Source organism: Phoca vitulina, unplaced genomic scaffold, assembly GCF_004348235.1.
Source record: "Phoca vitulina isolate PV1807 unplaced genomic scaffold, GSC_HSeal_1.0 scaffold12, whole genome shotgun sequence".
Taxonomy (NCBI): Eukaryota; Metazoa; Chordata; class Mammalia; order Carnivora; family Phocidae; genus Phoca; species Phoca vitulina.
The window spans coordinates 10,394,727-10,418,651 of record NW_022589715.1 but is presented as its reverse complement, the minus strand read 5'-3'; positions in this window follow the sequence as shown (position 1 = coordinate 10,418,651).

Here is a 23,925-nt window from a genome sequence, read left to right as displayed (position 1 = left end):
CACATATGGAAATTTGATATATGACAGGAGGTTTACTGTAAATTAGTAAAAAGAAGGGGGAGGGTGGGTTCATCCAATAAATAACTTGGGAATAATAGGTTATCCATATGAGAATCAGTTAGATATTTACATCACAACACATGCAAAAATGAATCTTATGTTTACTAAACGCTTAAGTGGAAAAAGCAACCACTTTAAACAATTTAGAAGAAAATAAAGAAGACTATCTTTACGAACTCACGGGAAGAAATTATTTTCTCAAACTGGATACAAAATGACAAACCTTAATTCAAAAATTAAAAAACTACTTAGTACAATAAATAGGATGACATTGCATTTTTAAAAACATTGCTCATAAAAAAGGTTGCTTGTCAAGCCGGATTCAAGTATCTGCAATGCAGTCATATAACTAACAATGGGTCAGAACTCAGAATATGTGAACACCTACTAATCAATGAGAAAAAACCAAATAGCCCAATGAAAAAGAAATGAACAAAAGATATGAACAAGTCATGGATGAGGTAATCCAAATGTCAAATGGACATTGGAATAGATGGTCAACCTCATTAGTAATCACAGAAATGCAAACTCAAAAGACAAAGAGATACCATCTCTGTACTAATCACAGTTCTCCTGAATAAAGAAACAAGACCAATAGAATGTGCATCTATGTGGAAAAAGATAAGGAATTGGCTCATGCAATTATGGAGGCTGACAAGTCCAAGATCTGAGGAGTGGACCATCAGCCTGGAGACCGGAGGAGGAGCTGGTGCTATAGTTCAGGTCTGAAGAGCTGATGTTGCAGATGACATCTGAAGAGCCGATTGCTGGAGAATTCCTTATTGCTTGAGGAAGTCAGCCTGTTGTTCCATTTGGGCCTTCAGCTGACTGGATGAGGCCCACCCACGTGATGGAGGGCAATCAGCTTTACTCAAAGTCTACCATTTCAAAAGTAAACCTCATCCAGAAACACCCTCTCAGAAACATCCAGAATAGGCCCAGCCAAGCTGACACATAAAATTAGCCATCATAACCTCTAATACATCAGATTAGTCAAAGTGTTTGTCTGCCAGTACCAAGGATTGGCACAAACGTGAGCACTGGGAACTCACACAGAGCTGATGATGTGGAGTGGGGCCATCCCGTTGGAGGGTGGTGATCCACCCTGGAGAAACTCACACACATGTGCATAAAAATTCACTGTAGCCTTGTCTGTGAAAAGTTAAAAAGGAACGAGAAAACCATTAATAGGAAATAGATAAATTAATTGTGATATTTTAATACAAGGGAATGTTACACAACGGTTAAAATAAATTACAACAGCATGTATCTGTAAGGTTAGATCTAAAAACAATGGTGAATGACAAAACCTAGCTTCAAAAGGATAGATAGAGTAGGGTAGAGTTCCTTAAAATTTTAAAACACACAGAACAATGCTATATTATTTATGGATGAGCACTGTAGGAAAATCTAAAAAGCATGCTTGAGACTAAAACACACTAAATTCAAGACAGTGGTGTTTCTGAGAAGCAGGGATGAGGAATGAGGTCAAGAAAGCCATCGGCTGTGTCCGTATTGTTTTATGTACTATTTCTTGAAGGCCTGAAACAAATGTGGCAAGATATTCAGACTTTAATGAAACCATGGGAATATGTGGATGTTTGTTACTTTCTTCTGTAGACTTGTTCGTGTGTTTAAAATATTTCCCCCCAAGGAGTGTACGGGGAGTGCGGGGCACCAGGTGAGGCTTTTCAGGAAAGATATGTGTAGGAACAGAGGATATTGGAGAAGTTAGTGCCCCCGATGCCAGGCTCTGACCCATGTTCCTGCGTGCTCAGGACGATCCTCACAGAGGAGCAACACTGAGAGCCCCAGGATGGCAAGGGCGAGCAAAACGCAGGGGTGACCGATGCCATCAACTTCCTGTGGCACGTTGAACCTGGTACTGTGGGAGCCCAGAGGCCAGTGACCCCACATCGATAGGAATGCAAAGGAGGAGCCCCGTCCAGCTGGACATGGTCAGTGCAGGGCGCCATTTATGAGGCTTTGGGGGTTGTGGTGATTTATTACTATGCACTGTGGCAGTATTTTCTCCAGAGAGGGGCTGGCCCCATCCATTCAAGTGAGTTCACCTTCCCCTCCCCAGAGTCCTATTGACAGAGAAAGATTTGAGTCACACGTGCAGGTTGACCCTTATGACCCCAGCCCAGTAAAACTCTAAGGGGTATCGCAGAGTCTTCTGCCAAGAATTGGTCAGCATTTCATTTGCCTAGTTTCCGGTCATTCCCAGCAACCTTGTCTTTGGCCTCATCTGGTGTTCTGCGTGGCTCTGGAACGCAGAGATAGTGACAGCAAAGGGCTAGAGAGATAGGAGGTGTGAGGGGAAATGAGGGTTATCAGGTTATGAGTTCTGCCCTCTCTTGCTCTGAGTTTTGTGTGCTTTGCTTTGGCGGAAAAAAAAGTGCTTTTTAAGAAAAGTATTGGACAGGGGCGCCCGGGTGGCTCAGTCGTTAAGCGTCTGCCTTCAGCTCAGGTCATGATCCCAGGGCCCTGGGATCGAGCCCCGCATCGGGCTCCCTGCTCCGCGGGAAGCCTGCTTCTCCCTCTCCCTCTGCCCCTGCCTTGTGTTCCCTCTCTCGCTGTCTCTCTGTCAAATAAATAATAAAAATAAAAAAAAAAAAAAAAAAAAAAGAAAAGTATTGGACAGTACCAAATATTTTCAACATGTTTATTTAATGGATTTGAGAAATGAGAAGAGGCCCGGGTGGTAGCAGGAAATAAGCCAGGTTTTCCAAGGGGGGCAACAGGTCCCTGGGACTGTTCTCAGGACCTGAAGTCTCTGCCTCAAAGGGTTTTTGTGCAGGTGCGTCGCTTGGAAGGGACAAAACCAGGGAGGTTTATGCTCATCTCCAACCTCTGCGTGCGGAGGAGGAGACACGTATTCAGATGCGCTTTCTTGAAGTATGTAGTTTTCTCTGGGTTGTGCTATGAAGCCAGCCAGAGCCAGCTGTCTCCCCCGTCCCGGGACTCCCCAGGGATCCTCACCCTCCATCAGGGCTGGGACAGCCTGGGGAAACAGCTGCTGACCCAAGGTGAGTTTAAAGGTAACAAGCAGCAACTTGTTCACGTTTTTTATCATGAGGCACACAAGAACAGTGAATTCTGTTTTGTGAGCAGCGGGTTTCCTGGATAAAGCCAGTGTCCCACTGCATTCACAGCAACCCTGGGAAGGAGGGAAGGAGGGACAGCACAAGGAACAGGGACCTTCAGAGGAGCTCAGATGTTGGCCCTAGTCATCCCCTGTTGTGGCCTTGTCATTACTGATTAAAAGGTGGGCATCAAACAAAGCCAAGAGGAACAGCCCAGCCCATGTCCACGCCATGAGGCCCCACGTTCTGCCCTTGCTGCCAAGAGCGCCTGTTCTGGGGAGTTTCTCCAACACCATGACCCCAGAGGTGTGAGTCGGCAGAAGTCACAGGAATGTTTGGAGGGTAAACCAGATGATGTTAATCAATCGCATTGAGTCTAGAAACAAAGTAGCTGGCTGGTAATGAAGGAGAATGGAGCCTCTCTAGGTGCTTCCCCATGAAGGGGAGGTCTCAAGAAGTGAGGACAAGCCAGTTAATGAGACCTAGATGGTGTGGTACAGGGCCAGGGGGATGCTGGGCCTAAGGAGAAGTGCGCAAAGTACCAAAGGCACACACAGAGCTCAGCTCCTGTTTAGGGAAGTCATCTGATGGCCTTTGGTATGCATGGGCAGAGATCTGTATGGAAGGCTGTCCCTGAGCCTGGGGCTCTGGGGCCTTTGCTGAAGTGGGAGTGGAGGCCTTTGCTGAAGAGGCAGCTCCTCTCCGCCCACAGGCATGCTCCCTTCTGCTTAGTCCTGGCCTCCGAGGCTGCCCATCCCTGGGGAAGCTGACACTTTCAATATTAGCGCATCATTACCTTCATGTGTCATTTAGTTCCATCTATAGGTTGGAGTTTATTTCACAGACAAGATTTCAAGCACATTTTAATCAAAACACCATGGTAACGACCGTGCCTGCTCTGGACTGCCTGCCTGGACCGGGCATCGGGATGGGGCCCTGCAACGTTCTCTCCTGCAATGGCCTCTTGCTTAGGTATTATGGTCGCCATTTTTTTTTTTTTTAAGATTTTATTTATTTGATAGAGAGACACACAGCGAGAGAGAACACAAGCAGGGGGAGTGGGAGAGGGAGAAGCAGGCTTCCCACTGAGCAGGGAGCCCGATGCGGGACTCGATCCCAGGACTCTGGGATCATGACCTGAGCCGAAGGCAGACGCTTAAGGACTGAGCCACTCAGGCGCCCCTATGGTCGCCATTTTTACAGATAAGGAAACAGGTTCAGAGAGGTAACGTTGTCTAATTCAAATCACACAGCACAGTAAATGCAGACAGTAAGAGCAAACAGCCAAATTTTAGTCCCAAGCCGTTCTTTTCATGGCTCTGCACAATAGTAGGAGTGAACACCCACTTTAACATAAGAACACCAATGTTAAATATTAAGTATTCTCCTAGAATCGTACATCTGCATGAAAGCAGAAATTCTGTTGTAGAAATGCCCATTTATGTGTCTGGAAAGTGCCTCGCTGGAAAATGATCAAACGCAGAAATCCGCAGGGGGGCTGTGAGGTGCTTTCTTGGCTCTGATGGGTGTCTTATAGGAACAAGGACCAGATAACCGCCCCTCTCTCTCCAGCAGTCACCCCCCTCCACACACACACACACACACACACACTGTTTGGGAAGCCTGAGTCTCCCTGTGTGGTTTTCTCTGACACCAAATACATTGTTCCAACACCAATTCTGCAGCTCTCCAATGCCAACTGGGTATCCTACAATTCCAATTCAATTCTGACACAAACCACCCAGAGTCAAAGCAGACCCCGCCGGTGAAGGGCTCGGTCCCCCAAGGCTGTCCCCATGTCAGATGCCGGCGGCAAATGGGGCGCCCAGGCTAGCCACACTTCTGCCTGGCTGACTGCAAATTCAGGGGCTCCCACACCCCCTCCTCAGGTCCAGTGATTTGCTAGAACGACTCACAGAACCAAGGAAAGTGCTCTACTTACAGTTGCCAGTTTATCATAAAGGATACAACTCAGGAAGAGACAAATGGAAGAGATGTGTAAGGCGGGGCATGAGCCCAGGGGCTCAGAGCTTCCATGTTCTCTCTGGGGACGACAACCTCCCAGCGCCTCCGTGGGTTCACCACCCAAGAAATTCCCATACCCCACTGCTGGCGGATTTGTATAGAGGTTCCATTACACAGGGATGATTGATTAAACCATTGGCCATTGAGGACTGAATTCAATCTCTGTCCCCATCCCCTCCCAGGAAGTCATGGGTAGGACTAAAAGTTCTAACCTTCGTATGCCATAGCTGGTTTTTCTGGCTGTCCAGCCCCGACCCTGAAGCAGTCTAGGGCCTCAGTGTGCTTCACCTCAGAAGCATATAAAAGACAGTCAGTCCTAAGGGCTTTAGGAACTCTGTGCCAGGAACGAAGGACAAGACCAATTTTTTTTTTTTTTAATTATATTCCTCTCTCTAAATGCAGTTTGTGTTCATCAGGCACGGGCTTCCCAGGCTCATCAATTCCTAGATTCTTTCAGTTTAACTCTCATAGGTAGACCTGACAGCTTTGCAAGTGTTTTTCATGCCGCCAGGAACTATATCGCATTTTGATTTTCCATATTAATTTGGCCATCTTTTCTGTAGTGGACCCAAGCTTTATTCCGTTGTGGTCAGAGAATCTACAATCTGCTTGCTTGTTGGAGAATTTATTTATTATTTTCTTTGTATTCTAGTATGGCCATGTGTTTTCTGATTTAAAAAAAAAGTACACACAGGGGCACCTGGGTGGCTCAGTTGGTTGAGTGTCTGACACTTGATTTCTGCTCAGGTCATGATCTCAGGGTCATGAGGTCAAGCCCCCGCGCCAGGCTCCCCGCTCAGTGCGGGGAAACTACTTGAGCAAGCTTGTGCACTCTTTTTCTCTCTAAATAAATAAATAAATAAAATCTTTTTAAAAAAGAAAGTAAAATAAAGTACATGCATACATTCATTTATTTATTCATTCATTCACTCATTCATTCACCCATGCATTCATTTATAGTGTTCTTCAAAACCTCTGGATTTTCACAAAACCTGGGCACACTGATTTCTCGTTGGAGGTTTATTCCATTCATTGCGCTTCAACATATTTTTTTTTAATTTATTTTTAAGTAATCTCTACACCCAATGTGGGGCTCAAACTCAGGACCCCGAAATCAAGCATCGCACGCTCTTCCGACTGAGCCAGCCAGGCGACCCTGCTCTTCAACATCTTAAATGTGAAAAGCTGCTCACCTCCAGCCCTAGCCTCCTGTCCTTACTTTCTCCGTCACTGGATTGTGGCTGTAAAGGCAGGGACACTGCCCAATCCCTTGCCTGAGACTCAGCAGGGCAATGACAGAGGCTGTGGTGTCTCCTGCCATTTCTCTGGTTTTGGTTGATAAGACTGAAAGACTGCAGAAAGGTGCCGGGGAAAAAATGCACAAGATTATAACTGTAAGGTTACTTTAAAATAAGAATGAGGAGGAAAGCTCTTCATTTTAGAGCCAGAAAGAACTGATCCGAATCATGGTTTCACCCCTTGATACTTACAAACTCTGAGGCTGTTACTTAGCCTCTCGGAGCCTCTGTTTCCTTGTCTGTAAAACGGCAGCAATAATGCGCGTGGCGCGGGGCTCCTGGGACCCTGCAGCCACACATGTGGCCCGCGCACGCAGCGCCCGAGCAGGGTGGGGACGCCGGGGGGCTGCCCTGGTCCTCAGCTGATGGCAGGGCCCCGTCAACGTCAGCCATCCCTGCTGCTCTCCCTCCCCTCCCTGCCGCACCCCGTCACACACTCCTGCCATCAGGGACCCGGCAGAGACTGACCAAGCTGCAGCGCCATGAAGCCTGGGCGGGCAGACACACACCAGCATCAGAGGCAGTTCTTGTCCCGTAAAACAGGAAACGACCTAGAGCTTACGAACGCTAATGGCTAATACACGGAGCGCTCGCTGCGGGCCGGGCAGGACTCTAAGTGCTTTCCAAGTAGGAACGCCTTTAAGCCTCCCAGTGACTCCGTGAGGTAGGTGCTCCCTCCGGTCATCCCCTTCTTACAGACAAGGAAACAGAGGCACTGAAGGTCACCGACTCACCGCCAATCACGCAGTTAGCAAGCAGATTCACCGACTGTGAAATTCCATTTACATGAAGTTTAAAAACAGGCAAAACTGATCTATGGTGGTAGAGATCAGAATAGTGGTTTCCTGGACAAGGAGTGGTAGTGGTGGGCCTATGAATACATGTGCCTGCGTGTGTGTGTACAACACACACACACACATACACACACCCCTTTTGGTGAGCTGTATGCATTTTTTAAAAGAAAGAAATAAGAAAATTAAAACAGCATTTAGAGGGCGCCTGGGTGGCTCAGTTGGTTAAGCATCTGCCTTTGGCTCAGGTCATGATCCCGGGGTCCCAGAATTGAGTCCCACGTCAGACTCCCTGCTAAGCGGGTAGCCTGCTTCTCCCTCTGACCCTGCCCCCCTCTTGTGCTCTCCTTCTCTCTCAAATAAGTAAATAAAATCTTTAAAAAAAAAAATAAATAAAACAGCATTTAGATAGGAAAAAAAACAAACAGAACCCACACAGGCTGGTGCAGTCAGAATAGCATGAGGCTCTTGATCTTGGGGTTGTGAGTTCAAGCCCCATATGGGGTGTAAAGATTACTTAAATAAATAAAACTTAAAAAAAAACTACAAATGCCCAGACATCACTGCTTGAAGTTCTGATCTAATCGGGTGGGGTAGCAGTCTAATCTAGAAGTTTCCTCAGTGATGTCACAGGAGCCTCTGTCTGAGCCCACGGAAGTCCCATTACAGAGCCTTGGTGGGGGAAGCAGAGTGGCTCCAGGTTGGGATTACCCCATGTGCTCGGTGCAACCATGTGGCTCCATGTGGCCTTCCATCTCTCTATGCGAACCCTGAGTTGTTCTGGAAATCCTTTTCTCAACCCCTCAGGTGTTAGATGCTCACCCATGACATCTGCATCTTTCTCATTTGTACCAGAATCACCCTTTCTTCATTCCTCATCCCTTTCTCCGTCTTGTCAGGCTAAGAAGCTGCTTTGGTTATCTTGCACTATGTAACAAATTACCCTAAAACGTGGCAGCTTAAGACAGCAAACACTTATTGTGTCACACTTTCTGTGGGTCAGGAACGTGAACACAGCATAGCTGGGTGTCTGAAGCTCAGGAGCTCTCATGAGGTTATAGTCAGGCTGTCTGCTGGGGCTGTGGTCTCATCTGAAGGTTTGCTATAAGGTGTGGGGGCCTCTTCCAGGCTCACTCATGTGGTTATTCCTAGGCCTCCATCTCTCACTATCTGCGCGTCACCAGACTGTCTCATGACATTGAGACTGGCTTCCCCCAGGCTGTGTGATCCCAGAGAGTCCACCCCAGGTGGAAGCCACAGTCTTTGCATTTATTTATTTATTTACTGTTAGCCACGGTCTTTCTATAACCTAATATCTCTGGGGGGAAATGGGGAGAAAGAAAAAGACACATTACTGTATGTTTCTCCTTCCCTCTGAGTCCTAGCAGTGGTGCTCGTGTTCATTCTCACGGTCCCACTTCACCGTGTGGTTTTCCGATGGTCACAGGAAGAGAGGCATTACTTTCACGGACCTTTCGGTACCTCATCTGGTTGATACCTCATTTGGTTAGACCTCTCCAGAGCTGTTCAGGGGTGGATGGCTCGCCCAGGAGCCTCTGTCTGAACCCATGGGCTTAAACACAGACAGTGGAAGGGCCTCATGAAGACAGTTTGAGTGCCTGCTGTATACCAGGCTCCAAGCTTGTCCAGCTTGGGGACTGCTGGTTATTTAGAGAAATTGGGTCTGGGCTGCATGGAAAATCTAGTGTGATGATCGCGGGAAGACCAGAGGGGTCAACTTGTTAGGGTCTCCCCCACCCCCAGTGCTATCAGTGATTTGGGGGGAGTTACTTGGCCTTCAGGAGCCTCAATTTCCAAAGTTTCTTAACTGAGAGATTACATTTTTGATGCCCTCAGAGTCACAGTGGAGTCTGAGTATTCTAGATGCACTAGATAGGAGTACTAGTAGGTTACTCCCAATGCTGTGGCCGAGATTACCCCCTAAGACCATGTCTCAGCCTGGGTCAGCCCTGAGACTGGGCTCAGTGGATCCTGGTGGTGGTTTGAGCACACATTTATCCCAGCCTCTACAGGAGCCTCTCAGGAGTCCTAGTGGCCACGAACCATGGTCTAGAGAGGAATTGTCATGGGGAGCGATGGTCCCGGGATTCATGTTCGGGTGCAGGTGGGTGCTGGGCCACAGCGGGCCACCTCAGGGCTCGGGGTCTGGTCACTCTATTGGTCATCTCTCCCAAAGTCTAAGAAGGGAGAGTAGTCCAAACAAGAACGGCCAGTTTCAATCCTGGTCATCTCCTTACATTTTCTTGCTTTATTCTTGCCTCCTGTAACCCTTCTCAGGGATGAGTCACCTGGCCTCTTCTTCCTGGCTGGAGAAACCTTTGAAGAAGTTGCTAATTCTGGGTAGATCGAGAGTTAGCCGCTGCCATAGAGTCTCCTCAGTTTTCCACCCTCCTCCCACCCCCAGATCCTGCCCCTCACACTTCACATTTGCGTCCTGTTTCCCAGGTGATGGAATACTACCGCACCAACCCCAGTCACACCTGAGGGGCAGACAGTGGGCCCGGCTACAGCAGGAGGCTGGTAGGGCCCAAGACATGGCGCTCCCGCAGGAGGCGGGCGGCAGGCCAATGCCAAGTGAGCATCAAGGGCGTGTCATCCTAAAGCTTAATGCCGTAGGGTGGGGGAAAGTGTGGGGTTCTGCACCCCCTTCCTCTTCCTAGCCCAGATACTATCCTGGATAATTCCCTTAGTCTCTTTGAGATATTTTTCCCATACATAAATCAGAAAAATATTGAGAATCTAACAAAATAATACATGTAGAAGGACTTGGAAACCAGTACAGTTCAACAACAATAAACACTGAGCATCTGCTAAGTGTCAGGCTATGTTCTGAGCACGAAGCCAAAACAGCTCACATTCTAGTAGGAAGGCAGAACGAACGCGTGAGCCACAATCTGCAGGATAACCAAGCAGACAGAGGACGCAGAATGAGAGGCCAGAGTGTGTTAAGAGGGTCAGGAAGAAGCCGGCTCAGACCTGGCTGAGATGAGCAGTGAGCCATGCATCTACCTGGGGAAAGAACGTTCCAGCAGAAGGAACAGCCAGGTTCCAGGTTCCTGAGATGGAGGGTGTGTGTGGTGATGAGGCCTATGTGGGCACTCTGCCCTGAGGACCGGTGGGGGTGGGGGGCCATGAGCCATGAAACAGTACAGGGTATTTGGGGCACTATGGGGACACTTGCCCGTTGTAGCATTTAAAGGGGCCTTGGCTGATTTGTTGAAAATAAGGTATAAAGATCACTCAGCAAGAAGGTGATGTGGGTCAACAGGACAAAAGCCAAAGTCCAAGCTCTCTTCACAGCCCAGCTCAGCCCAGCTCCAACCCTGTGCCCCCCTCCCCCATCTCCCAGCTTCCCCATCCCCAGCCTGCATCAATAAACATCCTCCAGTAGCAAGCTTCTCTCTGCTCTCTCTGCTCTCCAACTCACTCTGGCCCAATTCCTCTGTCTAAAATCTCCAGCCCCTCTAAGGTGCTTGTTTTCTAAGAACCTCCTCAAACATCACCACCTCCACGAAGACTCCCATCCTCCTGAGGATTCACCCAGGCAACTGGTCCCTCCACCCAGGGCTTCTCCTCCTCTTGAACACTCCTCCACTGCAGTCCTTCTTGCCCAGGCCACTGGGAGGTTCTCCAGACCTGCCTCCAGTCTGTAGTGTGCCAAAGTGTTTGTGGGAAGTGGGATAAAGAGGCAGGGGATTGATTTCCTAGCTGAGGCACAGGCAGGTACCCCTGTGATGTAGAATCACCAGAGGGTCAGAATACTCCTAGCAAATTTCCACTTTGATTTTATCTTTATGATTAGTGATGATTTGATTTTATTTTTTATTTCTTTATTTTTATTTTTTTAAGATTTTATTTATTTATGGGGCGCCTGGGTGGCTCAGATGGTTAAGCCTCTGCCTTCGGTTCAGGTCATGATCCCAGGGTCCTGGGATCGAGCCCCGCATCGGGCTCCCTGCTCCACGGGGTATCTGCTTCTCCCCCTCCTTCCTGCTCGAGCTCTCTCTCACTATCTCTGTCTCTCTCAATAAATAAATAAAATATTAAAAAAAAAAAGACCTAAAAAAAAAAAGATTTTATTTATTTATTTATTTGTCAGAGAGAGAAAGAGAGAGCACAAGCCAGGGGAAGAGACGGAGGGAGAGGGAGAAGCAGGCTCCCCGCTGAGCAGGGAGCCCGATGCGGGGCTTGATCCCAGGACCCTGGGATAATGACCTGAGCCAAAGGCAGACGCTTAATTGACTGAGCCACCCAGGCATCCCAGATTAGTGGTGATTTTAGTCATTGCAAGAAAAATAGGGATGCTAAGCTTCGCAATTTACGGAACTGGCTTCATGTACATTTGGGCAGTCCTACTCTGAGAGTTACAAAACACAGGCACTCAACACCGCCTTTCCTGCTGGGACGTTGTAGGAGACGCATCACCTCCTGGCAGGATTCCCTGAGTGCATGCTAGCGGGTAAAGATGGCATGTTTTACCCCATTCTCCTCTCACTTAGCACGGAGCCTGGCAACGTGGGGGTTCAGTGAGACCCCTGCCTAGCACCCCGGTTCCCTGCCTTCTCCCTTAGAGCCTGCATCCCAGCTTCCTCACGAGTGACGAAGAAGGAAGCCAAACCTGACCCGTAGAAATAGTTGATTTCCTCAATTCCGAGGCACACAATTGTTCAGATTTTAATTATTCTAGAATCAGGATATGTCTTACAATTGGTTGGTATACTCCATGTGGTGTTTCTTTTTTCTTTCTCCCTCCCACACACACAAAAAATAGCAGTTCTTAAAACAATGGTGTGTCTTACAATTGATGACATCTTAGAATCAAAGAAAATAGCAGTTAAAATCATGGGGTGGCAGCTTACGGTCCACACATGTCAGACTCCTAGGAGCCATTGTGAAAATCATGCTTTGTTCTGCTTTAAATGTCTGTTGGTGTGAACCCAGAGCAACTGGATTCCTAGAACCCCCCAGGTCCCCCGGCCACGCCAGGAGCATAGGATGCACAGAGAAGAACGTCGCCCGGTCCCTGCCCACATGTGGTCAGCCGTGCCAGCCTGGCCACTAGCTTTTGTACTTTCATTCCGGAATTCATAGAGATGGCTGCCAGCGATGAGAGGTAATCTCGGGACACACAGGCCTCTGTTAGGCCTTAGAATTGCGGAAGTCCGTGGCCAGAGTCGTATCGAGTCAGACGGGACACATGGGAACACAATTAAAGTGAAGGCAGCGTGGCTAGAGGGGGAAGAGGGCAAGTTGCACAAGGAAGCAGCACTGCGAGCAGGCCCAGGCTGGGTGCTGGCTGCATGTCCCGCAGAACCACATCTCCCAGAGGACATTCTTCACCATGCACTCCCTCAAGACTTTTCTTGAGCAAACGCATTTCACATCTCAAAAAGCGGAGGAGTGCTGTATGAATGGTCACTCTCTCGGACAACCGTACACATTAAAGGCACTGAGAAGTCCTGCAGTAAAGAAACATGATGAACTTTTGTGTAGTATTTTCCAAACTTATTTGGTCACAGAACCCCTTTATTTAACTAACATCTTATAAAATCTTAAGCTATGAATTGTCTGCAAAACAGCCACTGGGCAACAGCCCTACGTGGTCAGAACCACGGGGAACTGAGAGCCACTTTTATCACTCTCCAGTTGGCCATGGAAAGGAGAAAAACAGAGGGAAGAAGCGAAGGGCAATACTAGAAAAGATTCTTTCTGGGGTCCCAATCCATGGCCCTGGGCAGAGAAATGCACTGGGAGTCCCATTTGCCCACTGGCCTCCTTCAGGAAGTTGGCTTTGGCTGTCACAACTGTCCCCAGGGCAGTGGCCTACCAGCACTGGTCTGACAGGCATGCAAGCCAGGTGGTTGTGCCCAGCACGGTCTTGGCACACGGGCCCAGTTGCTTTTGGAAGGGTTTTTGCTTGAACAGGAACCTGCACACACAGAAACAACAGCAAAACACAAGGCCATGCTCACTCACAAGGGCAGTTCTGTGGTTCGTCCCGCACACCCAGGACAGGTCTGTGGAAACAAAGTACTGTCAGGCGTGGGGTATGGAGCTGGTGTTCTCTGAATGAGGCAAAGTCAAGTGTCGCCTCGGGCTCTCTGGAGATTTGAAAGGAAAAATGGTGGAAAACACTAACTGATAAGCAAGTCCTGAGTTCTTTAGTTTCTCCACAAGCCCTCGGTGACCATAGACTATGGGCAGGACAAATGGTATTACCAAGTCCTTTCGGTAGTGAACGTGTCTTTGATGCCCAGCAACCTCCAGTGGGGAAAAGGCTGCAGACTTGGCAAGGTAAGAACTGCAAGTGCAAGAGATCCCTGGTCTCACACCGTCCTGGAGACAGAGACCAACCGCAGGGGTTCGGGGAAAGAGAAGCTTGGTCTCTCCAGGAGACGTGGTGGCAGAACTGAGACTCAGGCAAAGTTTTGAAGAGTTGATGGACAAGGGGAGAAGGGAACCCCAGGCTGTGAGCACAGCACAAGCCAAGGCACGGAAGCAGGACGGTTGCCCTTGTTCTTCGAGGGGCAGTGAGCTGGTGTATGGGCGTCCTGGGATTCGAGGTGGGGGGTTGGGGCGCAGACAGCATGTGGAGGAGTGTGGACTTGTTCATAGAGGACTCTGCTACCAGGTGCCATGCCAGGCAGGTGTCTTGGCTTCAGAAGCCTGTCGTCAGGAAGGAGCCATTGAGTGTTGGGTTGGGGTTAAGGACATCTCAGGGGAGGAGGGGAATGCAGGCAAAGGGTTTAGTGGGGCAGGCGTTTTTTTAATGGGTGGGCAAGGCTGTGGAAGGAAAGCCCATGAGCAGAGAGAGCTGGGGTAGGGAGAAGTCCAGGTGTCAGGCCAGAGGTCTCAGACAGGTGGCCGTGGGCAAGGAGAAGTGGGGGGAGGAGGGGGCGGAGAAGCACATCCCCACCCAGATTGTAGGACTACAGTATGCGGGTTTGCATGGGGCCGGGGGCCGGCTGTGGCCCCCCCCATAATATTCCACCACAGATGTGCTTTTCTGACCTGCACCGTGATTATTCAAAACCAGAAAACCTTTGTATAGATAGCTCGATTTCTGGCTTCTCTTGAACAATCGAAAGTCTTGGACTTGACAGGCCTGCACCTGGCCGTGCAAGCCAGAGCTGGTCACAGCAGCTGCTATGACGCCAGGACTGGGCCCCTACTCTTCTGACGGACTCACATCCAGGCGACTCCTCTTATGGCCATTTGTACACCTGCCCGGGGCCCATAGACTGCAGGTTTGCAGCCTGGATGCAGCTCATGTGCACACAGGAGGGACATGGTTGGGGGAAATCCAGCTTGCTCCCACGTCCATGCTCCCTGGTGTGTCTGTCCCAGAGAAGAAGCCCCTTTTTCTATTCACACAAAGATGCACAGATGAGAGGTGGCCCTGCTTGTAAATTCTCCTGAGCACTATGTCTGAGTTCTCTATTGGCCGCAGTGGATGAGGTAGCCCATGAGAAGGAGAACAGCTCAGGGAACTGGGAATGAGGTGGAGACTGCATGCTCAGACAGTTTTCTGGACACTTTAAAAAATCTGCAGAGATCAGGAGAGCCCGGCTGGCTCAGTCGGTAGAACATGCAACTCTTGATCTTGGAGTTGTAAGTTCGAGCCCCATGTTGAGTGGAGAGATTACCCAAAAATAAAAAAATTAAAATTAAAAAAAAAAACCTGCAGAGGTCAGGATGCCAATGCACAATAATGCTCAGCTTTGGGAAATGATCAGCAAGTGTCTACCTGGGCCATTTAAAGCATGGAGAAGATCTGAATTAGCTGCTACTGCGGGTCTAACCATCTACAGCATACAGGATTTTCCTTCTGAACCTCACAGCAATCCTGTGGAGCCGCTATTTTTATTTCCTTATTTTGCAAATGAGGAAATGGAAGCTCACCGAGGTTAAGTGATTGGCCCCAGGCCACTGCCCTTAATACTGATATTAACAACCATTGTCATTGCCCCTTTCTGGGCTGGGCTGAGTATTTCACACACATTTGCCCTTCGAATCCACACCCTGTGGGAGAGCTGCTCTTCCCTGTCTCAGGGGACACATAGGCAGGCTGGGCTTGGCAATCCCTGACAATGGGGAGGGAGTCTCTGCTGACCGCACGCAGTGGGGTGAGCCATTTCAGAGCAAGGCTGGCAATGGGCCCAGGGGCAGAATCAGGCTCCAGGGATGGGAAGGAGGGGGGCAGCTCCTTCACCTCATCTGCAGCACAGCTCCACACCCCAACAGAGTGGGGAGGGAGCTCCTGGCTGCTTCCGCAGATGCCCTTTATAAGGGTCCAGCCACCAGGGAAAAAGCCTACACTCTCGCCCCCCACCCATGCCACATACAAACCTTGCCCTTGACCACTCATGGTCCCCATGTCTCAGGATGGGGCCAGGCAGCAGGTAGCTCTTGACCCTGCCTCCCCATGGCCTCCTAATATGCCATACATTGAGCCATTCTGCTCTTCCAGAAGCTTCTGTCTCCCAGGCCTAGTTGGTCATTCTGTTATTTTTGCTCTGTCCCTAGGATCACTGCTAAGCTTATTACAAAATCTCAGGAGCCCTCTGGATCAGGACTTGGGGAGAATAGAAGTCTGGTGCCCACATCCCAGCCTCCATTTACATGCATTGCCCTGCGGGTCTGGGGGCTTAGCCATCCTCCAGGGGGAGCCCCACGTGGAGGGGACCATTGGTCCCCAGCTCCTGAACCTTGCTCCAGCATCCTTGAAGATAATGAAAATCTGCATCCTTTTGCAGATACTGAAAAATCTATTTAAAAGAAAAGAAAGAACACCACTTCATGGTGTTCTAGCAGGCCCGACCAGTGTCCGGTCAGTGGAACTGGGGCAGGGGCCGGCACCAGCAGCCAGGAGACCTTTGTTGTCCCGGATTGTTCCTCCAAGTACATCCTGTGAATATGCAGAGCTCTCTGGCCCCTGACCAGGGCCCAGCTCCCATCCTTCACACATTCAAACACTTGAAAGCAGCTGCAGTAGTTGGAGTTTCTGGCTGAGCTGGTTCTTTCCTCACCAGACAGGGTGCGGGCACCCATCCCTGAGCAGGCGGAAATGGCCACTGTGAGGAGCCAGCACTCCTGAGGGAGGAGCCTGAGGAGATGGACTGGGATTGAGCCTAGGAGTGGGAAGGCTCTGTTGTTGTAACAGGTAGAAGAACAAGAGCATTCCCTCCCATGGGAGCTGGAGAGAGAAGGCAGCTTGAAGGCCTTTGGGGAGGGTGGGGTAGGGATGTAAAAAAGGAACAATGACAAGACAGGGTGCCTGGGTGGCTCAGCCGGTTACGTGTCTGCCTTCAGTTCAGGTCCTGATCTCGGGTCCTGGGATCGAGTCCCGCATTGGGCTCTCTGCTCATCAGGGAGCCTGCTTCTCCCTCTGCCCCTCCTCCGCGTGCTCTCTCTCTCTCTCCCTCTCTCTCAAAATAAATAAATAAAATCTTTTAAAAAAGAAAAAAAGAAGGACAAGACAGATGTGTTGGGGGAGTGAATGAGGAACAGGGGAGAAGGGAGGAGAGAAGATGTCCAGGTCTGGGTGGGCAAAAGTCCCTTAAAAGAAAAGTGTGCAGGATGTGGGAGAAAAGGAAAGATGTGCAGTCTCCAAAGTTTCTCTCGAATTTTCAGGTGCAAATGATCTCTCATTAAAATAGCCACAGTCTGAGAAGCTGCCACCAACTTACCCACCTGTGGAACGGGTCTGGGAGGTCTCAGGAGGGAAGAAGCTTCCATGGAGGCTGAGAACCAGCTCAGCGTTCAGATACATGAGGGCACTTCTCATGAATGAGAAGGCTGAGGCCTGGGGACATTAAAGTGACATTAAAATGATTTGCCCCAAATAATCCAGCCTGAATTCAAACCCTGAGTTCAAACCGCTATGTCATACTAAGACAGTTCAACAATGTGTTAAAGGTATATTGAATCATTATGTCATATACCTGAAACACATATAAACTCAATTATACCTAAAAATATATATATATGATAAAGATAGAGGGTGGGCTGGCAACCAGTACTCTCTCCGTGATGAGATTGCCCACACCACCCTCCACCACATGCTGGAACCCACCTAGAATGATGGCATTTGGGGGTTTCTTGTCTCTAACGGATGTTCATTCTACAACCTGGTGTGCATTAAATGGTAGACTAATACGACCAAATGCACACACCCAAATAGCAACCTCAAGTACCTGGAAAAGCTGCACACCTATATCTAGCAATTGAATTCACATTTGGTCATTGCTTTCAGAGTAATCCCTCCAGCATTCATTGATCTCTGAGTGCCCATGTGAGCCAGACTCCAGTATTGGCAATTATAAAATAAATACGACAGAGCTCCCACTGAGTAATTGCTAACCATAATGACAGTTACAATCAAGGTATTGAAAGAGAGTCAGGGAAGGTCAAGAAGGCAAGACTGCAACCATCTGGTGAGCTGGGAGGGTTTGTGGCATTTTTTTTTTTTTTTACCATGTGCTGCCTGGAGCAGACATCACTAATCAATTACAGCATTCTCTCCCCAGGAAGGTGGAGCAAGGTCAGCATCCTTCTCAGCATGGCTCCAAGTCTCTGATTTGCCATCCTGGGATCCCCAGCTGAATCTGCCCACTTTCCAGAGAGTTCAGCAGCAGGGTATAATCTAGAATCCAGATCAACTGACATGGGAGCAGCTCACAGAGACCTTCCCAGGAAGCAGTCAAAAACCACCCACCGCAGCGTCCGTTTTGCCATCCCATCCCCACCCCTGGCCTTGGACCCACAGGAAAAAATCACATTCACAAGAGCGGTGGTTGGATTTGATGAGATACCACAGAAAATAATTAGGTTTTCCTTCTCTTACAATTTTTTGCTACGTAATACATACTTTTCAGAAAGACTAGAAAATACAACTAAATAAGAAGAAAAATTAAAGTCACCTATAATCTAACCATTGCTATTTACATTTACACTTTGCTGAATATCTTTCTAGAGTCTTCCCAGGCATTTTTTTTTCTCTGCTTATGTATCTGAATGGTGTATAATTACAGAGTGATGCATGCATCCCATACGTACAGATATGGATGTATACACATATATACATATACACACACACATATATATATTCATATAGACACATACATATACACACACATATAAACACACATGATCCTATTGTACATTTATTTGTAAGCTTTCTTTTCCACTTACCAATATATTATGAATTCTCAAAATTTCTCTCTAAATGCCTGCTCTTTGTCACTGCCAATATAACCTCTCCCAAATAACCTGCTCCCCCGCTGTTCCCCATACCAAGAGTATTATGGGTATTAAACCCCTCCATTCGGGCAGGCTTCCCAGGCAATGGGGGCTGGGCCTGGCAAATGCAGCCCACACAGAGTGCCATAGGGCTGGAGACAGGATGAGCCAAAGGAATGGAGAGTTCCAGATAACAGAATGCAGAGCGATGCCATGGCCTGTGTCCAGCAACCAGGAGACACAGAACTGGGAAGCAGGAAGTAGGCCAAGGCTGCATCTGCTAGCCAGGAGCAAGGGCGCCCAGGGAGCCTGCTCTCTGGCCTCTGCCGTCCCATGCCTCCAACCAGGACCCAGCCCAGCAGAGCAAGCCTACTAGATACTCAGTCAAAGGTGGGGCAGGAGAGGCCAACATTTTACAGAAGAGCTGATTCTCAGACTGGTCTCCACCCTCCGTAGCAGTCAGCAGGATGGAAAACCCTGGCGAAACCATCCCCCGGGGACTTGACTGAGCAACTGGACTTGCTAGAGGAGCCCAACTTAAAATAAAGAAATCTAGAGCAAGAAAGCATTCTGGTTGAATTTTTATATATGTAAAACTGGAAAAAAGAAGACACATAACTAGACCTTTGAAGTCTCACTACCTAGAAATCCACGTGGGTCCCGCCCATTAACCTGGTGAAGGGGGTGTGTGCCTTGGTTGGGACAGGTGATCCCAGTTTGCGAGAATGATGGTAGCACCTGACACGCGGTGGTCGTCAATCCATTTTTACTCTCTTGCTCTTTTCTTCCCCTGCCTCTCTAAAGGGTGTTAACCCCAACGCTCCTTGAGAACAGAGACCTCATTTCCCTGCTACCCGCACCAGGACCCTGCACAGAGCAGGCCCACCATAAACATGTTGAGTGGGTAGCCCTCATAGGCGAACAGAAGGAAGAAGGGTGATACAGGAAAAGCCCCTTGCCTTTGTGACTTACTCCAACGTCCGGGGCTTCAGATGAGCTCCCAGTGAAGAGCGCAGGAAGTGAGCCACAACCCCTGGCATTGATGGGGTGCGTGGGGGCCTCAGTGGAGAGCCAGGCTTGAAAGCGCCCTTTTCAAAGGCGAGGAGCGGACACCACCCAAGATGCTGCAAATATGGAAGGTCAGTGTCTTAGAACCCGGGATGGAAAAAGTCTTACCTCTAAAACAGTCTTGGAAAAAAAATAAAATAAAAAATAAAACAGTTGTGGGACGCCTGGGTGGCTCAGTTGGCTGAACGTCTGCCTTTGGCTCAGGTCGTGATCCCGGGGTCCTGGGGTGGAGTCCCGCATCCAGCTCCCTAATCAGCAGGGAGCCTGCTTCTCTCTCTCCCTCTGCTGCTCCCCCTGTTTGTGCTCTCTCTCTGACAAATAAATAAATAAAATCTTAAAAAAAAATTAAAAACAAGATAAAACAGTCTCAAGGATCACACATTTAAAGTCTTTCCAGAAAGAAAGAAACTGCATCCATGGTCTCCTGCTGCTCAGGGGCAGTGATTATGACTCGAATATCACCCCCCCCCCACCCCTGCTCCTTCCACAGCTCTGAAAACAGAAGTGCTCTCACCTGGTCAGAAGGAGAGCCGGGGGAAGGTGTTGGCACCGCAGTAATGGAGGGGCTCGGAAAAGGAGGCAAAAGGGAAGAGGTGGTCCCGAACCTAGGCTTAGTCTGTCTGGAACATTTTGCTCATTATTCTCATTTGCACATGGTTGAACAAGCTAGCACGTGTGTCTGGGCACACTGCAAGGGAGGCTGCAGCCTGACCTCACCATGCAGGAAATGTCAAAGGCAAGCAGTGGGGAATGGGCTGGGGGATTTGCCTTTGCACTTAACTGAAAGGATAGGGAGCAGCAATGAGAGAAATCCCTTCCAGAAAAATCTAAAGAACAACGGGCCAAATTGATTAACTTGCAAAGTTAGTTGGACTGGCAAAGAAAAATCCCCCCCAGAAATCACCAAGTTCAGGGGAAGATGGTGAGAAAATTTTACACGTTAGAATAATTTACACTAGAAAGCCAGACTGAGGCTCCCACCAGACCTGGAGCCCTCCCATCACATTACTCACCACGGCTACTCATCTGCCTGCCCCGTGGACTCCTGGCTTGTTTTATTCCTAGATGGATCCTAGCCCCTGGCACAGTGCCATCCTTCCATCCACCCTGCATTCTCCACCTCAAGGGCCAGCCCTTCCAGCCCCAGCTAAAATCCACCTCTCCTCCCCCTGACACTCCATTTGGTGTCTTCCCCTCTCTTGGGGTGCCAGCCCTTTCAACACAAGTTGGGACCCCGTGAGCAGGTCTTACTTCCTCTAATGCAGTGGAAGCGATTTGAGGACAGGACCTATGTCTGATTAATGGCCTGTCTCCAATAAAACCACCAGGAAAGGCACTAATTACTCAAATAAAGGCAAAGATGTAAACGTATGGTCATTTATGAAGCTTCAGTCCGTTTTCATTCTGGACAGCTCCATCTTTCTTTCCCTGGACCCTCAAGCAATCAGCACATTAATAATTGAGTATCTACTATGTGCACTGGAGATACAATGATTAGTAAGAAGACATGGACCTTGCCCTTCAAGGAGCCAGCCCTTGAGGTCATAGAGTCAAGCTGACCTCAGATACACATGAGGTTGGAGGGTGGGCTCGGTGCGCGGGGGACTCAGAGAAGGAGATTGTATTAACCTACTAGGGCTGCCGTAACACAGGACCACGGACTGGATGACTTAAACCGGAGAAGTGTATTGTCTTACAGTTCTGGAGGCAGAAGTCTGAAATCAAGGTGTTGGCACGGTTGGGTTGGTTCCTTCTGAGCGGTGTGAAGGGAGGCTCTGCTCCAGACTGCTCTCTTTGGCTTGTAGATAGCCGTCTTCATGCTCAATGGTGTTCTCCTTGTATGCGTGTCTATGTCCAAATGTCCTGTTTTTATTAAGGACACTGCTTATGTTGGATTAGGGCCAAACCTAATGACCTCATTTTAACTTGATTAGCTCACGAAGACCCTATCTCCAAATGGGGTTACATTCTGAGGTTCTGGGAGTTAGAACTTCAACATAGGTATTTTGAGGGGGGACAAAATTAAACCCATAACAGAGGTTAGCAGGTGGCATGTTTACTATAGGGCGTCCTCAGAATCAACACCTGTGGGAGGAGGGGAGGAAGCAGGAATAGGTGGTGAGAGACTAGCACAGTGATATGGAGCTTAGAGCCTCAGCTGACCCCAAAGGGAACTCTTGAGCTAAAATGACCCTTCAGAGTTGTCCCAAACTGGGCCAAAATGGGCTTGCGTCTATACCCCCACAGGAAGGGGTCTAACCTTGGCTCTCGACATCAGAGGTAGTCCCTGAAGGAGCTACAGCAGGAAGCTGCCCACAGTACAAGTCCTTCCTTATGGGGTGGGACACAGAGACAGACTCGGCAGAGGTGCTGTGAAAGTCAAGGGTCAGGGCTCCTTCCCCGTGGGAAGATCAGGGAAGACGTCCTGCAGCAGGACGTCATTTGCCCCCGAATGCAGGGTGGGAAGGATTGGCTCATGAGAAGCCAGCAGGGGGCTCCGGGAACCGTGGGGACTTCCCGGGTGGGGAAACAGAGGGAAGAAATGAGGCATGACTGTGGGGGGCCCCTAGAGGCACCTGCAAACATTTGCTGTGGGCTGCAGCGGGAGGTCCTCTCCAGAAACTCCGGTGGGGGCCCGAGCTGCCCAACACAGAGGCCAGATCCCGGGTTGGCAGGTGATGGGAGCCGCCGCTGTTTCTAAACAGGACGATGACACAGTCAGAGCCACACACGAAGAGAGTTCCAGAGCGGCGCTATGGGAAATGAGTTTCTGGTGGGAGAAGTGATGCGTTCCCACAGTGCCAGGGGAGGAGGGAACACTGCTCTGGAGTGGCGGGGGTGGACCGGTAGGGACAGGAGAGAGGGACTGCGGAGGGAGACACCAGGGTGTGCCAGAGGCCGCAAGGCAGAGGAAGGGGAAGACTTCACCCCGGGCACGGGAGATTTCCAAGCAGAAACCTCAGGACAGGAACACATTTGAAAGAGAACACAGGTTCTCTGGGGATACTCAACAGGCAGTTGAAAATGTGGGATAAGAATCTGAGAACTAATCAGGGCTGGGATAATGGGCTCAGAGCCCAGCCACAACAGGAGTCCCAGAGAGAGCCCAGACATGACCAGTCTCAAGGGACCTCCATTTGGGAAGAAGGCAAGACCAGCGTAAACAGCCATCTGCCCCCGTGTCCAATGCCACCTGCAGAAGAGCTGACCAGAGGTGTGGGCGGCATGGGCAGGGGTGGGGGAGGAGGGCACTTGACTCGCACCTTGAAGGAGGGGTAGAATCAGCTTAGGAACAGCAGGTCCTGTGGAATAACTGGGGTGAGGCCCCAAAGACCTAACTGAGCCCCGAGGAACAGAGAGAAATGGCTGGAAGTGATAAGCAGTTGAGAGGTTGGATCACTGGTTCCCGGTACAGATGGAATATAGGGAATATGAGGAGCAGATGAGTTGGAGGGGGGGCCACGGACTGAACCACAGCCCCTCGCCCTGGCCTCCCAAGTAGTCCACCTGCTCCTTCACTGTTCTCTCCTCCCCCCACTGGCAGCCCCTCCCCCCACATCGTAGATTTCTGGAACTCACTTTTCTTCCTCATGCTTCTCTTCCCTACCAACCCCGGTAGGGACAGAATCTTTGCTCCTCATTTGTCTGCTGGAGAGCAGGGGCTGCCCTCTGCCAAACGGAGATTCTGGGCTGTTCTATGGGGGACACAGCAGCCATGTGGGTGAGTCCATTGATGCTCACCCTCTACAGGAGGCCACAATGATGTCAGCAGCTAAGGGGAGAGGCTCCCCCTCCACAAAACTCTTCCCCCTTCCATCCACACCAAAAGTCGCTCTCAGTGAAGGATCTGGAACTTCTTTGGACTAAGGAGTAACAACTGGTACCGTTCACTAGGACCTTGTGTGGGAGAGGAACTCAAAGGTGGGGGGTCGTAGGCTGCCTCAGTTGCATTGCTAGCAATCCCTAGAAAGCATTTCCATCTTTGAAGTCCTTTCTCAAGGGCTCGCCAGAAGTTCTCAATGACCAGAAGTCTGTGACCCTTCTGTCAGCAGTAGCTTCCCCGGCCCCTCGGGGTTCCTCCTGAATTCCCCATCCTCCCCCACAACTGCAAGCTTCCAGGCCTCCCACCTCTGCCATTCAGAGTTGTTCAGCTCAGCCGCAGCCTCCGCCCTGGAACTGCCCGGCCAGCCCCTCAGCCAGGAACGAGGCCTCCCTCCTCTGGTCAGCCAGGCAAAGGTGGAGACCAGGAGCGTGCCCTTGGTCAGAGGCAGAGGCGGGCGAGCAGTGAGGGTCCCACCAGGCCTCTGCTGGGAGAGGAAAAATCATTTTCCC